Below are 12,773 nucleotides of genomic sequence, written 5' to 3'. Positions count from 1 at the left end.
GAGTGATGAGGCCTGAGGCCACCTTTCAGTGGATGCAAGAGTGTAAGGGAGAGGAGGACCTGGAGAATAGACAACATGGCCAAGAAGTTAGCATGTAAAGAGAAGGGGAATGTTCTAGCTCCTCTTATCCTGTGCAAATCTTTCAACTGAATTTTATTAAAAGAGAAGGGTGAAACATGAAAGTAGCTGAGGGGATAGGGACTGAAAACTAATGGAAATACTGTTTGTTTTTTAATGGCATTGGCAAGTGGGAAAGTAAAAAACAGGGCAAAGTTCAGGTTCTGTTTTGGAAGTCTAAGTGCATCAGTGCCGCTGAAAGAAGAGATGTGTGTTTTGGGGTGGGAGCATAACAAGAGCTAAGGCAAGAAAGACCAGTGCAAACCTTACCTTAAAAGCCCTGAAAACCTCGTTAAGGAAGGGGAGGCCATTAAAGGGGAATGCCCTCTTCAGAAAGGGATTTCAGGTCACTCTTGGGACGCAAACGGGAAACAGAATCAGTTAGGATCTATTGACTAGCCTAGAAAGTCGCAGGAACTTAAAAAAAGAAAAAAATGTGGGGGAGGTATAGAAACAAATCAAAGGAGCTAGAAGTAGGAAGAAGGGTGTATCAAAGAAAACTGAGGTCACATCATCTCTGTGTATCAGGTTTATGTTCTCTTTAAGGGACACCTGAAATAAGAAAGAAAAATACATAATTTTGAAGTAAGAGAGGGAATAACATTTTGTTAATTACCAATAATGTGCCAGGTTCTGAGTTTGGTAATTTAAACTGAGTTTGGTAAATCATTTGATCCACGCACTACCCCTTCAGGAAGACAATGTTATTCCTATTTTACAGATGAGAAATGAGGCTTAGAGAGGTCAAATAACTTCCCAGAATTATCAAACTAACACATGGCACACTGGAACCCAGTGCTTTCCCACTCCAGGGAAAATATGATGAATTTCCAATTTTCCATGTCTGTGTGCTAATTTGAGTAATTCTTATACCCTCACTAGACACTGTTTCCTGTGGGCAAAGACCATGTGCTGGCTCATTAATGGCACACAGCAAATACTCAATAATTATTTTTATTTTTTTAACACTTTTTAATTAATTAATTTTATTTTTGGCTGTGTTGGGTTCTCGTTGCTGCACGCGGGCTTTCTCTAGTTGCAGTGAGCAGGGGCTACTCTTTGTTGCGGTGCATGGGTTTCTCATTGCGGTGGCTTCTCGTTGCGGAGCACGGACCCTAGGTGCACAGGCTTCAGTAGTTGTGGCATGCAGGATCAGTAGTTGTGGCTCACGGGCTCTAGAGCGCAGGCTCAGTAGTTGTGGCGCATGGGCTTAGTTGCTCCGCGGCATGTGGGATCTTCCCGGACCAGGGATCAAATCCGTGTCCCCTGCATTGGCAGCAGATTCGTAACCACTGTGCCACCAGGGAAGTCCCTCGATAATTATTTTTAAATAAATGTTACAAGTGTGAATGAATGTGATTTGAAGTAGTACTCTTCTGACACATTAACACAAATAAGTAAAAGAGTCTCATGAGGTAACTGCTCAGCAAAAACAATGACTCGCTCAAAAGACTACTATTGCACACAAACAGAGAAGGCTTTAAGCATTTTTAAGAGAGCATCATATTGCTTTGTTCACACTGTGACATCCCATCTAAATTACAGGTACTTGGCCTTGGGCAGTATGAACTGACTGTTCCAGGAAACCCTCCAAATTGGGTAACTGCTTACTTGGGGCAGCATAATAACCTCATGTTAATTGAACCACTAGGATATTGTTTTTGTAAAAGTAGTTGGAAAGCACATCTCTCTATAGGACAATATTTTAACAGAGAAACATAACGTGAAGAGAAATATGTTCTTTAGCCCTACTGATACTTTCCACATGAGTACACTCAGAACCTGGCCCCATCCCACCAGCTTTCGCCACAGATTGCCCCCATCTCAGCATGAAAGGACAGCCCAGGCAGCTACACCTCTGCCAGATCATCTCGGATTAAAACTGAGTGAATTGCCAGTGATGAGAAATGCAGCCAACAGGAAAAAGAATAAAAAGAAAGACTTTCAAGAAATCAATACCTGTTATCTGAACTGGATCCACTGTCAACAGAGAGAGAAGGCATGAATGAATGATCCTAAAGATCCCCAGGTTGTGAGTCATGCTTGGCAGCTAAATTCAAATCAGAAGATGAGGACACAATTTTATCTTGTTTGTTTTATTTTTACTCTAGAGGAAATGCAGGAAAAACAAAGAATTGAAGCAAAAGGAAATGGGATTCATCTTAATTCAAACAAGGAAAAGATAAAATTATAATTAAAACTAAAGGTCAAATGTAAAAGTGAAGATCGAGATGTTTAAATTTCAAAGCGTAAATTTATTAAAATTTAAACATAATCCCCAATAAATATATGTTTAAAAGTACATTCTAAAGGAAAGTAAACTTCATCAGTCAGCCCTATTCAAGAGAGCTACTTAGGACACTCTTTGGAGCAGTGGTCCTCAACCAACCAACTCAGAAACAGGTCATGATGAGCTCATAAGGAACCAAACTCCAAATCAGAGCAGGTTCCTAGAAAACCAGACAGAGAGCAGGATGCCCACGGGGACCCTAAGCAGGTAACCCTGAAACCTCAGAACCATCCAGGGAATCAGGAGGGGGCAGAAGAGGAGGTACACCCTCCAATGCGAACCGATATTTGTTGGAAGGGAGAGACGATGCCTCTTAGCATTTAATCCTGATGATAGCCATGACAACGTGATGAAGAAGGAACAAAAAGGAAAGGGGGAGAGGGAGAAAGGAGAAGAGAGAGCAGCCCCAGCACCATGCAGGGCAGGAGAAAGCCAATTTGTTGACATAGTGTCATCTTGCTCTGGTTAAGGAGAAATGGGAAGAAGAGAGGGGAGAAATAGGTAAGGATTGAAACTAATGTGTTCTAAACCTTAGGACTTTAGGACTGCACATTTTTTCTGTGTTCATATTACATCTTCATCTTAACTATCCATTTCTCTCTCTTTAAGGCTATAACTCAGGCAGAATGATACGCTGCAATGTTCTGATGAAACTGTCCTCTACAGCTGATGCTCCCAGAAGGCAGACACCACATTCATTAACTCATTCTGCACACTTAGCTCATGTCCACAGAGAGATGTTCTATACAAGCTCTTATTAAAGTGGAAGAATACAATCAATCATTTTAGAAGGTCTAAAAAGAACGTTTTCTTCCCATTGAGCCTTGTAAATTATTCTGAGATTGTTTCTATAAAGACTATGTAATTGAGGGAGATACACAGGGAGCATCAATTTTGTTTGTTTTATTGCTTAAAATAAAGCGATCTGAAGCAAATGTGACACAATGTTAAGATTTTACAACGCCGAATGTTCAGTGTCCACTAAATTATTACCTTTATTTATTCTCTAAATGTTTCGTAAGGAAAAAGACTGTGGAGTCTTATTCACAATATTTATTAATATTTTTGGAGAAAAATTTTGACAATATACATCAGAAAGTGTATAATTTCTCTTTGACCCAGAAATCTTCTAAGAGTTCATCAGCAAGAAAGAAGGAAAGAAAGAAACAGAGAGAGACAGATGGACAGTCAGACACAGGGACAGAGAAATCTTTGGAACGCTGTGTCCAAAAAAGCAAGTATTTCTGCAAGTAAAAAGAAACCACCTAAAAATCAACAGGAAGGGATTGTGAAATAAATAATCTTACATTCACCCAATATGTTTAAATATTCTGCATACACTAAAAATCATGAAATAGAAGAACAGAGGAATGGAAACATCACAACTTATTCCAAGTGGGAAAATGAGTTATCAAACAATATGAACAGTGTAATTCCATTTTTCTTTAAGAACAAAAATAGAGACCCAGAGAGTCAAACAGACTGACAAACAGAGATAATAGATTTTTAAAAGGCACAACACATACACATACAAAAATTATGTGTGTACAAAAACTGGTGGTGAATCTGAATAAGGTTTGCAGTCTAACTAACTGTATTGTACAAATGTCAATTTTGGTTTTGATAATGTACTATAGTCATGTAAGATGTTACCATTGGGGAAAGCTGAGTGATGGGTACAAATGACCTCTTTCTGCTATTTTTGCAACTTCTTATGAGTCTACAATTATTCCAAAATAAACATTTTAAAAGAAAATAAATAAAAGACTGAAGGGAAATATACTGACTATACCAAGATATATACTAAGAATTATTTAGATATTGAACTATAATTGATATTCCACCTATTTTGGCTTTCCTGAGTTTATCTAATTAAAACAAAGTAATACTGCACCTTTGTGGGGGAAAAGCATAAACCTAAATTTCAATCAGAATTACTTTTGAATAAAAAATGTCAATGAAAAGTAATTCAAAACTTAGATCTCAAACCTAGGCTTTGTGATTATAAAACCTCTGCTCTTTTACCTAAGCCAGTTATATCCCCTCCAATTTCCCACCTTCACTCTCACCAAAACAACTTTACACATAGACAGAAACTAAATCCAACTTAACTAACAAGATACCACTGAGTGTAAGTTAAAACATTAAGTAACCTACTGTACAGCACAGGGAACTCTACTCAATGCTCTGTGGTGACCTAAATGGGAAGGAAATCCAAAAAAGAGGGGATATATGTATACGTATAGCTGATTCACTTTGCTGTACAGTAGAAAGTAACACAACATTGTTAAGCAGCTATACTCCAATAAAAATTAATAAAAAAAGAAAAGTAGACAAAATTTTGTTTTTCCCTAGTTTTATCCTCAAAAAATCTAAGACCAAGGTCACAAACTACATCTTTGCTCTATCCTTGCCAATTCTCCCACTATCTACATATCATATCATAGATAAAACATTTTCCACTCACATTTCGATAATTTGAAACTTGGATACAGTGCAGCCTGCTCAATTATCCAAGAGTTCATTATCCAGCTGGTGCTAACCAAGCCCATTATGTCTCTTTATTCTCTTTTTTGTTACTTGTCTTTTCTTCACCTTCCTGTGTGTTAGCACCTCTAGCAGAAAATGAGAGGCTGCACAAAGGGATAAAATTAAAATTGGCTGACTCTTTTATCTATTAAAGGATTCATTGGTTACAAAATGACCACTGGAAAAAAAAAAAATGACCACTGTTCATCAAAATGTGAGCCTGAATGCTCTAGTTACTCACACCTCAACAGTCAAAGGTAATTCAGAGTAGAGTTGATTGTAAAATAAAAGCAAATTTTATTACCCATATTTTCAGAAAATAATAACTAGGTAGTTCATATCACTCATGATTACTCTCCTTTTATTAAACAGGAAAATGAAAGCTATCTTATTACAAGCAAAAACACTTTTTTCCTTTGATGTATGAAATCATACCTCAAAGTTATACTCTACCTGGACTCTCATTCAGCACCTGGAATAGTGTCTGGCATGTAGGAGGCATTCAAACATCTGATGAGTGAACAAGAGAAAGAACGAGAGAATAAATGAAGGAACAAATGAGTTAGGAATGGATAAGTTCTAGAGCCAAAAAACTCCACTCTTAACAGGTCAACAAATGTGTGTGTGTGTGTCTGTGTGCGCACATCTGACTTGTTTTTAAATCTGTTAACACCAGTAGTATGAGGATAAAATAGGATTAACTGGAGAGGAAATATGACACAATGAGAAGCTGATACACTCTAAAGTCTAACAGATTTGGTTTTTCATCCAAGATCTGCCACCTGCATTCTAAGTGAACATGAGCTAGTTACTTAACTTTCCCTAAATTCTTCTTTAAGAACGTATTCTCTTGAGAAGTTAAAAAACTATGGTAAGGAGTATTACTGGTGCTATTCTTACTGTGATAATATATTTTGTATTGTGTAACACTTCAACACACACTCACATATGTGCATGCACACACACTCATACAAGTACACAGGTACAGAGTAAAATCATCTTTTAGGATTTAAGAGATTTTGATTTGAGTATTATTATTTCCATCAAATACAATATTTGAAATAACTAGATATTTAATAAGAAAAAGAAAATCTTCCTAATTAAAAATTTTTTCTAATTATAAATTTTAAAATTAATCCTTTTATAAATTAATTAAACTAAGGAAAGGAAATTTCATTAAGTTGGATCTACTAAGGCTGTAACAACAAATTACATTTCAAGCAGTTCTTGAAATATTCGGGTGAAATGAGATGTTTAGAGTAGATATATGTAGAAGATCTTGAGCAGTCAGAGCTCAACATTTTAACATAATAATAAAATCAGTTTTGCACTTTTCTAAAATTCAAGCTTTTATCAGATTAAGATCAGCTTTTATTCCCAACAATGTAAATATTAACATTTTTATCATTTGTGGTAATACCATAAATGTATCCTAGAGAAATAATATTTTTATCTCATAGCTGTCACTTTTTCTTTCTAAGTTTTTTAAATGGAGGTATAATCCATAGATAACATTATATTAATTTCAGTGTATAACATAATGATTCGATATTTGAGTACACAGTAAAATGTAAATGATCACAGTAAAATGATCACCATAAGTCAAGTACCATCTGTCACCACACATAGTTACAAATTTTTTTTCTTTTCTTATGATGAGGACTTTTAAAATTTACTCTCTTAGCAACTTTCAAGTATGCAATTCAGCATTATTAACTGTAGTCACCACGCTGTCCATTACATTCCAGGACTTATTTATCTTGCAACTGGAAGTCTGTACCTTTTGACCACCTTCACTCATTTCACCTACCCCTAACCCCCTCCCCTTTGGCAACCACCAGTCTGTTCTCTGCATCTATGAGCTTAGTTTTTTGTTTGTTTTGTTATTTGTCCTGGTTTTTAGAATCCACATATAAGTGAAATCATATAATATTTGTCTTTTATTACTTTTAACCAGTGGGCTTTCTTTGGTAAATAAAATTTGGTTTATCTGGTTAAGATATTTACTAAAAAAAAAAAAAAGACTAAAAAATGATAATCTGGTAACATGATACTGATACAACTCTTAAATCTGAAATTCTTGGAACCTGATATGTGCCAAGACAACTTTCCCAGTCCATACTCACATGGGAACTTGGTCTGTACTATATAAGTAAAGTATTTCCCTCCTTGCAGTATGTGTGTCTTTGGCTTGAGGACTCGATAAATATGCTGAAGAGAAGCAAAAGGAGCCAACTGCCTCATAATAAAACTTAGACTCATGAAGACAAGAAAATTTCAGACCCTCTCATGCCTAGATAAAAAGCAGATTCATGGATCATTTTGGGTCTTGGTGGGATGGATGATTCAGGTAATATCTACCTGTAATTTACATAAGAACCTAGATTTAGAAGATGGATTAAGAAAGTTAATCTCTATGTGGTGAAGTTGTAAAATCAGTTTGATGGATATATACAAGGTTATGTGCATTCCACTGCAGAGATAACAAAGGTGACTGAGATCTGACCCCTGCCCTTCTATCACCTAGTTGTGATTTTTTTAATTACTGGTAAGAGAAAAGTATCAGTGGAGTATGAGCTTATACAGTGGGTGTATAGTGACTAAACAGAGATGGGAATTGAGCATTCTTTGCCAAACTAGCTTAAAGGGAAGTAAGATTCAAGGTGATGGGCTTTTTAGGAAAGAACCATTTGTCAAGAAGACATGTACAAGTTGACTCTGGGAAAATAGTGAAGATTTACATTCCACTAAAATGAGAGGAGAGTGGAAGACACATAGAAACCTAGGAGACAAATGGGAGAAAGGAAGTTACATCTCTGATTAAACATTTTTAAAATTTTAACATTGTTTTCATTCCTTTGTACTTTCTAGGTACAGTCATATGACAACCAGACAGAAGAAGTTAAAGAGTGTAGTCACAACTCATTACCAAAATTAGGCTTTTACCATGTGACCCAATGGGTGTGAAAAATTAAGTCTACCACTATATTACAAGTCACTTAATCTCTCTGTCCTTTAGTTTACACAGTCATAAAAATGCATTATAACTATACCTATCTCACAAGGCGTCAGAGGATTCAAAAAATACATAGTCTTAGCATAGCATCTGACCCAGAGCAAGTGCTCCATAATTAGCGACTGCTGTTGTATTGCCATGGGTGTTATTACTGTTGTTATTATTATCATTATTGAGAGGCATGCCTCAGTTTTAAAGAAAGGAATGAATAGCTTAGTCATGAGCTAGAGAATAATCACATGTGAGTTTCCTTCTCAATCTATTACAGACTCTCCAAATATTATTGTGGTTCACCCCCTAAACACTCAACGGAAAATTTAACATTTTTAGATCATTTGTTCCCCAAAGTTTTGCAACACCTATGGTATAACACAGGTAAGTGAGACAGCCCACAACTCATGGTCCTTGTACTGGATTTCAAAAATAAGATATTCATATTAGAACCAAGAGAGACAGATACAATATGATTCCTAAAAAAACTCACCTCTGCACTTAACATATGCCATTTATCAAGGCCTGTCCACCTGCACTAGGATCAAGATGAAAAGCAGCGAAAGCAAAACAGCAAAGAACACTATACTTGAATGCATTAAAAAAGTAATCAAAATCAACAACTGCCATAATTACAAACATACAACAAGTCCTAGCATTTTCTTTTACTGAGAAGTTGGAGGAAAGGAAAATTTTCAAATATTCATAATTAGATGAATTAATTAGGCTATTTATCACCACGTTCTCATAAAAATAATGTGAAAGCATACTACAAGCAATGAGTAATGTGGTCATTATAGATTTTCCTTAAGCCAGAAAACCAACACAGCATTTTTAAGGGAAGGGCTTAATATTGTTTTCTACTGTCCAGGAAACATTTCTAAAGTAGGTAACAATTAATATAAAGCCCCTCTCCCACCACTTTTGGGACTGTTGTACACATTTTAAATATTTTATATAAAAAATACAGTTTATTTTTTCAAAGAACATCAATCTATTATTCCAGATATAATAGGGATATTTTCCACATGTTTCTGATATGTAGATGCAGATTTTTTAAATTACTTTTAGTGGTTTCAGTGGAGAAGGGGTAAGAGAAGAAAAAAAAAAAAAACTAAAATTAACTAAGACAATTATTATAGAAACAATATAATGTAGTATATATTTAGATAGAGTACAGACACTAAATTCAGACTGCCTGGGTTCAAATCCTAGATCTGCTACTTACCAGTTCTTTTGTTTTTTGTTTTTTTAAATTAATTAATTAATTTATTTATTTTTGGCTGTGTTGGGTCTTCGTTTCTGTGCGAGGGCTTTCTCTAGTTGTGGCAAGTGGGGGCCACTCTTCATCGCGGTGCGCGGGCCTCTCACTATCGCGGCCTCTCTTGCTGCAGAGCACAGGCTCCAGACATGCAGGCTCAGTAGTTGTGGCTCATGGGCCTAGTTGCTCTGTGGCATGTGGGATCTTCCCAGACCAGGGCTCGAACCCGTGTCCCCTGCATTGGCAGGCAGATTCTCAACCACTGCACCACCAGGGAAGCCCTACTTACTAGTTTTATATGTTTAGGCAAGTTTCTTAAACTCTCTGTATCTCCATTTCTATACCCACTAAACGAGAATAAAAGGTACCCTACGTCACAGGGTTGTTAGAAATATTAAATAAATTCAAGTACTTAAATAAATTCAAGTACTTAGTATTGTACCTGGCTCATAGCATGGATACCATAAAGCTTAGCTGTTCTCACTATATGCTGGACACTCACTATTTATGTACATGAGCAAACTTACTCATTCTAACAGTCCTAGAAGTTATTATTATAGATTATATATATATTGTTGATTTCACAATCAATAAAGATAGTCAGGCTGGATTACACACAGTAACAATGGCAAACCCTCAACAACTTGAAAATACGTTTACTTCTCACTCATGCAACTTTACTGAGGCTTCAAGTGGACTCCCGGAAGCATTGTCATCTATGCATTTTTGCTCAGCAATCCAGGCTACAGGTGCTTCCACGATGGATCTGACAGACCAGAGGGGACTAAGGATTGAAGCACTGGCCACTAAATGTTTCACCAGGAAGTGACACGCCTTAGTCCAGTTGCATTAGCCAAAGCTAATCACATAACCACGCCTGGGTGGGGAAATCCAATCCTCCTGTGTGCTCAAAAGTAGATAACAGACATTGCTGAACAATAATACCCACCACAGTCCCCATTTTATAATTATTTGGGACAATGTATTGTTCAAAGAGTGGGGCCTAAGTTTTAACCCAGATCAGTTTGTTTTTCTCCACTAATAATGATCCTCAAGAGTTTTTTTCTCCTACCCACCAAAATAGCTTATCGCAGGGGTCCCTAACCCCCAGGCCAAGGACCGGTAGAGGTCCACTGCCTGTTGGGAACCGGGTCGCAGAGCAGGAGGTGAGCAGTGGGCTAGCGAGCTAAGCCTCATCTGTTGCTCCCCATCGCTCCCCATCACTTGCGTTACCGCCTGAACCATCCCCCCATAGTCCTCGCCGTCCATGGAAAAATTGTCTTCCACAAAACTGGTCCCTGGTGCCAAAAGGTTGGGGACCGCTGGCTTATCGTACAAATTCCCATTAGTAACAGTGACAAACTTCATTCGGCCTTGATTAAGCAGGGAGAGTTGGGAAGAAGGCAATGTCAGGGCATTTGTGGTTTAGAAAAGCGCTAAATTCTCAATTGAGAATCGATGAAACGCTACGAAAACTTTAATAAAGTGTGGAGAGAAAGCAAAGTGAGATTAGTGCAAAAGTAGATTTTTCTAAGCTCCAATGCATTTGCCTATGGTTATTTTAGCAAACAGTCAATAATAATGATTTTATGTCCCTTCGACTACTAAATTTTTTTACCATTTTATTGTACTAATTTTTTTCTTGCACAAATATCTATATTGATCATGTCTACAGCAGATACTGAGCATTCTTTCTTTTCCCTTAATCTTCCCAAATTTCTTTTACTTAACTGATGTCACTTGGGAGACATCTTAAAAATTATACTTGGGAAATGTTGTTATTCTAACATCAAAACCTAAGGAGAACGTATTCCTATTGTCCAGAGTTATCTCTTAAATCAAAGACCTACAGACTTTAGATGTGTTTCTTCCACTGAGAGCAACTTATATTTTAAATCAGTAAAATTCACTACTTACCTAAAAGTTATAAATCAAACGCTATCCTTCTCTAACATTGTATTTGAAAAAGCTGTTTTCAGCTATTCTAAGATTTTCAACTGGACTATTTCAAACTGGAAACTCTTAAACTTCAATTTTCCTAGATAGTATAAGAATAATACTTCTCCTTTCTATGCACTGTCGCTTACCTCATTTGGCCATAATACCAGCAAAAGTTTATATAATTCATACTTTTTACAAGTTCTCTAACCACATGGTTTAAATAATTAATTTCTACATTCAGATGTGCTTCCTAAAACTGTAATTTAAAGAAGTTATTATATTCATATATATTATCACAAAGATTCATTAGCCTCCCACACATTTCTCTCTCAAATGTCACACCACAATGGAAAGCAATGATCTCCCTCATGGAGTTGCTGCTTAAGCAGAAATTCCTCAAAAAAAAAAGAAAGAAAGAAAAGAAAAAGAAGAAGGAGGAGGAGGAGAAGGAGAAACAAATAATTTCAACCACTGGATTTTTTTTTCTCAACTAACAGTATATAGCATGAACAAAGGAAAAGTAAGCCACCTTCCAGGAGGTGATAAGAGTTTGGACTTTCTCCCACACTTGGTCACAACTGATTGAATTTCCATTGTTCATTGATTGTGCCATTTGTCAGGCAATCCATCCTTGCTTATGTAATCGTAGCATTCCAGTAGTTCACTCTGTTCTGTCCTGAACATTCAGCAGCATGACAGAGAAAATTACACACAGAACAGCACCAAGCCGCTGACCTTTAGAATATAAAATAAGGCCAATCGTTTGAAATTGGTCTTTGTTGATGAGGTTATCTGAGGGACAGTATTTCTAACAGGCCATTTTTCATGCTGACCAGGTACCTTAATAAAATATTTTTTATTTATAAAAAATGATAATTTAAATTTTAAATATACCTGTACTGTGCACATATTATGAATAAATTCATTTCATTTAGAGTTTGTCAAAAGGGGACACATTTTTCATCTCTAGATAAAACTCTCACCTTCAAACCAGAATTAAATATAATTTTAATAATACCTGATAAATACGAAGGAAATTTTACAGGAAAGAAAGAAAGAGAGAGAGAGACTGAATTTCTGAAACAGCTTAACATGGCTGACTAATTGTTTGCCAAAGAATCAAAATTCAGTAGAGGAATTAAATTACTTTCTGGTTATATAAAATCCATATTATATTTTCCTTATTTGTTTTCTTTTGAAAGAATGTCAAACTCAGAAAAGTTGCAAGTACAAGATAAAGAACTTTCTTCCCTCTGAACCACTTACTGACATGATGTCTGAAACCCCAGAATAATTTAACAAATCAACAAATCTTAGTTCTTTCATGTTTTTTTAACTGCCTCCTTATCTTCCCTGTCAAACTCACAATCAAATGCTTAGATATCTAGCTCACTAGAATCTCTGCAATATACAACAAGAACATATAGATCTGCTGAGTAGCTTTTTACTCCATCTTTTAGACTTTTCCATTTTGTTTCTTCCATGAACTTGTGGTATCTAAAGAAAAAAAAAAGATAAGAAACCACACAAAGTTCAACTTGTAAAAACACGGAGTCCTGTTGATGGGGAACAGGTTTCAAAATAAGCAAAATTCCCTTGATTCCTATTTCACAGATTTCTTCACTTCT

At 36.2% G+C, this 12,773-nt stretch overlaps 1 protein-coding gene across 5 annotated transcripts in view; it reads right to left on the bottom strand.

Moving 5' to 3' along the window:
• The window catches only part of ACSS3 (acyl-CoA synthetase short chain family member 3), a 142,953-nt gene that overhangs the window by 123,013 nt on the left and 7,167 nt on the right, over positions 1-12,773 (bottom strand). Inside the window, exon 2 of one of the 5 annotated variants that reach the window (XM_036867015.1) lies at positions 5,372-5,446. The exons of 3 other annotated variants lie outside the window; for them this stretch is intronic. The gene's annotated coding sequence lies outside the window, so the exon portion shown is untranslated. The remainder of the gene's footprint in view (positions 1-5,371; positions 5,447-12,773) is intronic. One more of the 5 variants, XM_036867017.1, reaches the window with a different exon arrangement.

The sequence above is a fragment of the Balaenoptera musculus genome, chromosome 10 (assembly GCF_009873245.2).
Source record: "Balaenoptera musculus isolate JJ_BM4_2016_0621 chromosome 10, mBalMus1.pri.v3, whole genome shotgun sequence".
Classification (NCBI taxonomy): domain Eukaryota; kingdom Metazoa; phylum Chordata; class Mammalia; order Artiodactyla; family Balaenopteridae; genus Balaenoptera; species Balaenoptera musculus.
This window is presented reverse-complemented; position numbering and strand designations above follow the sequence as displayed.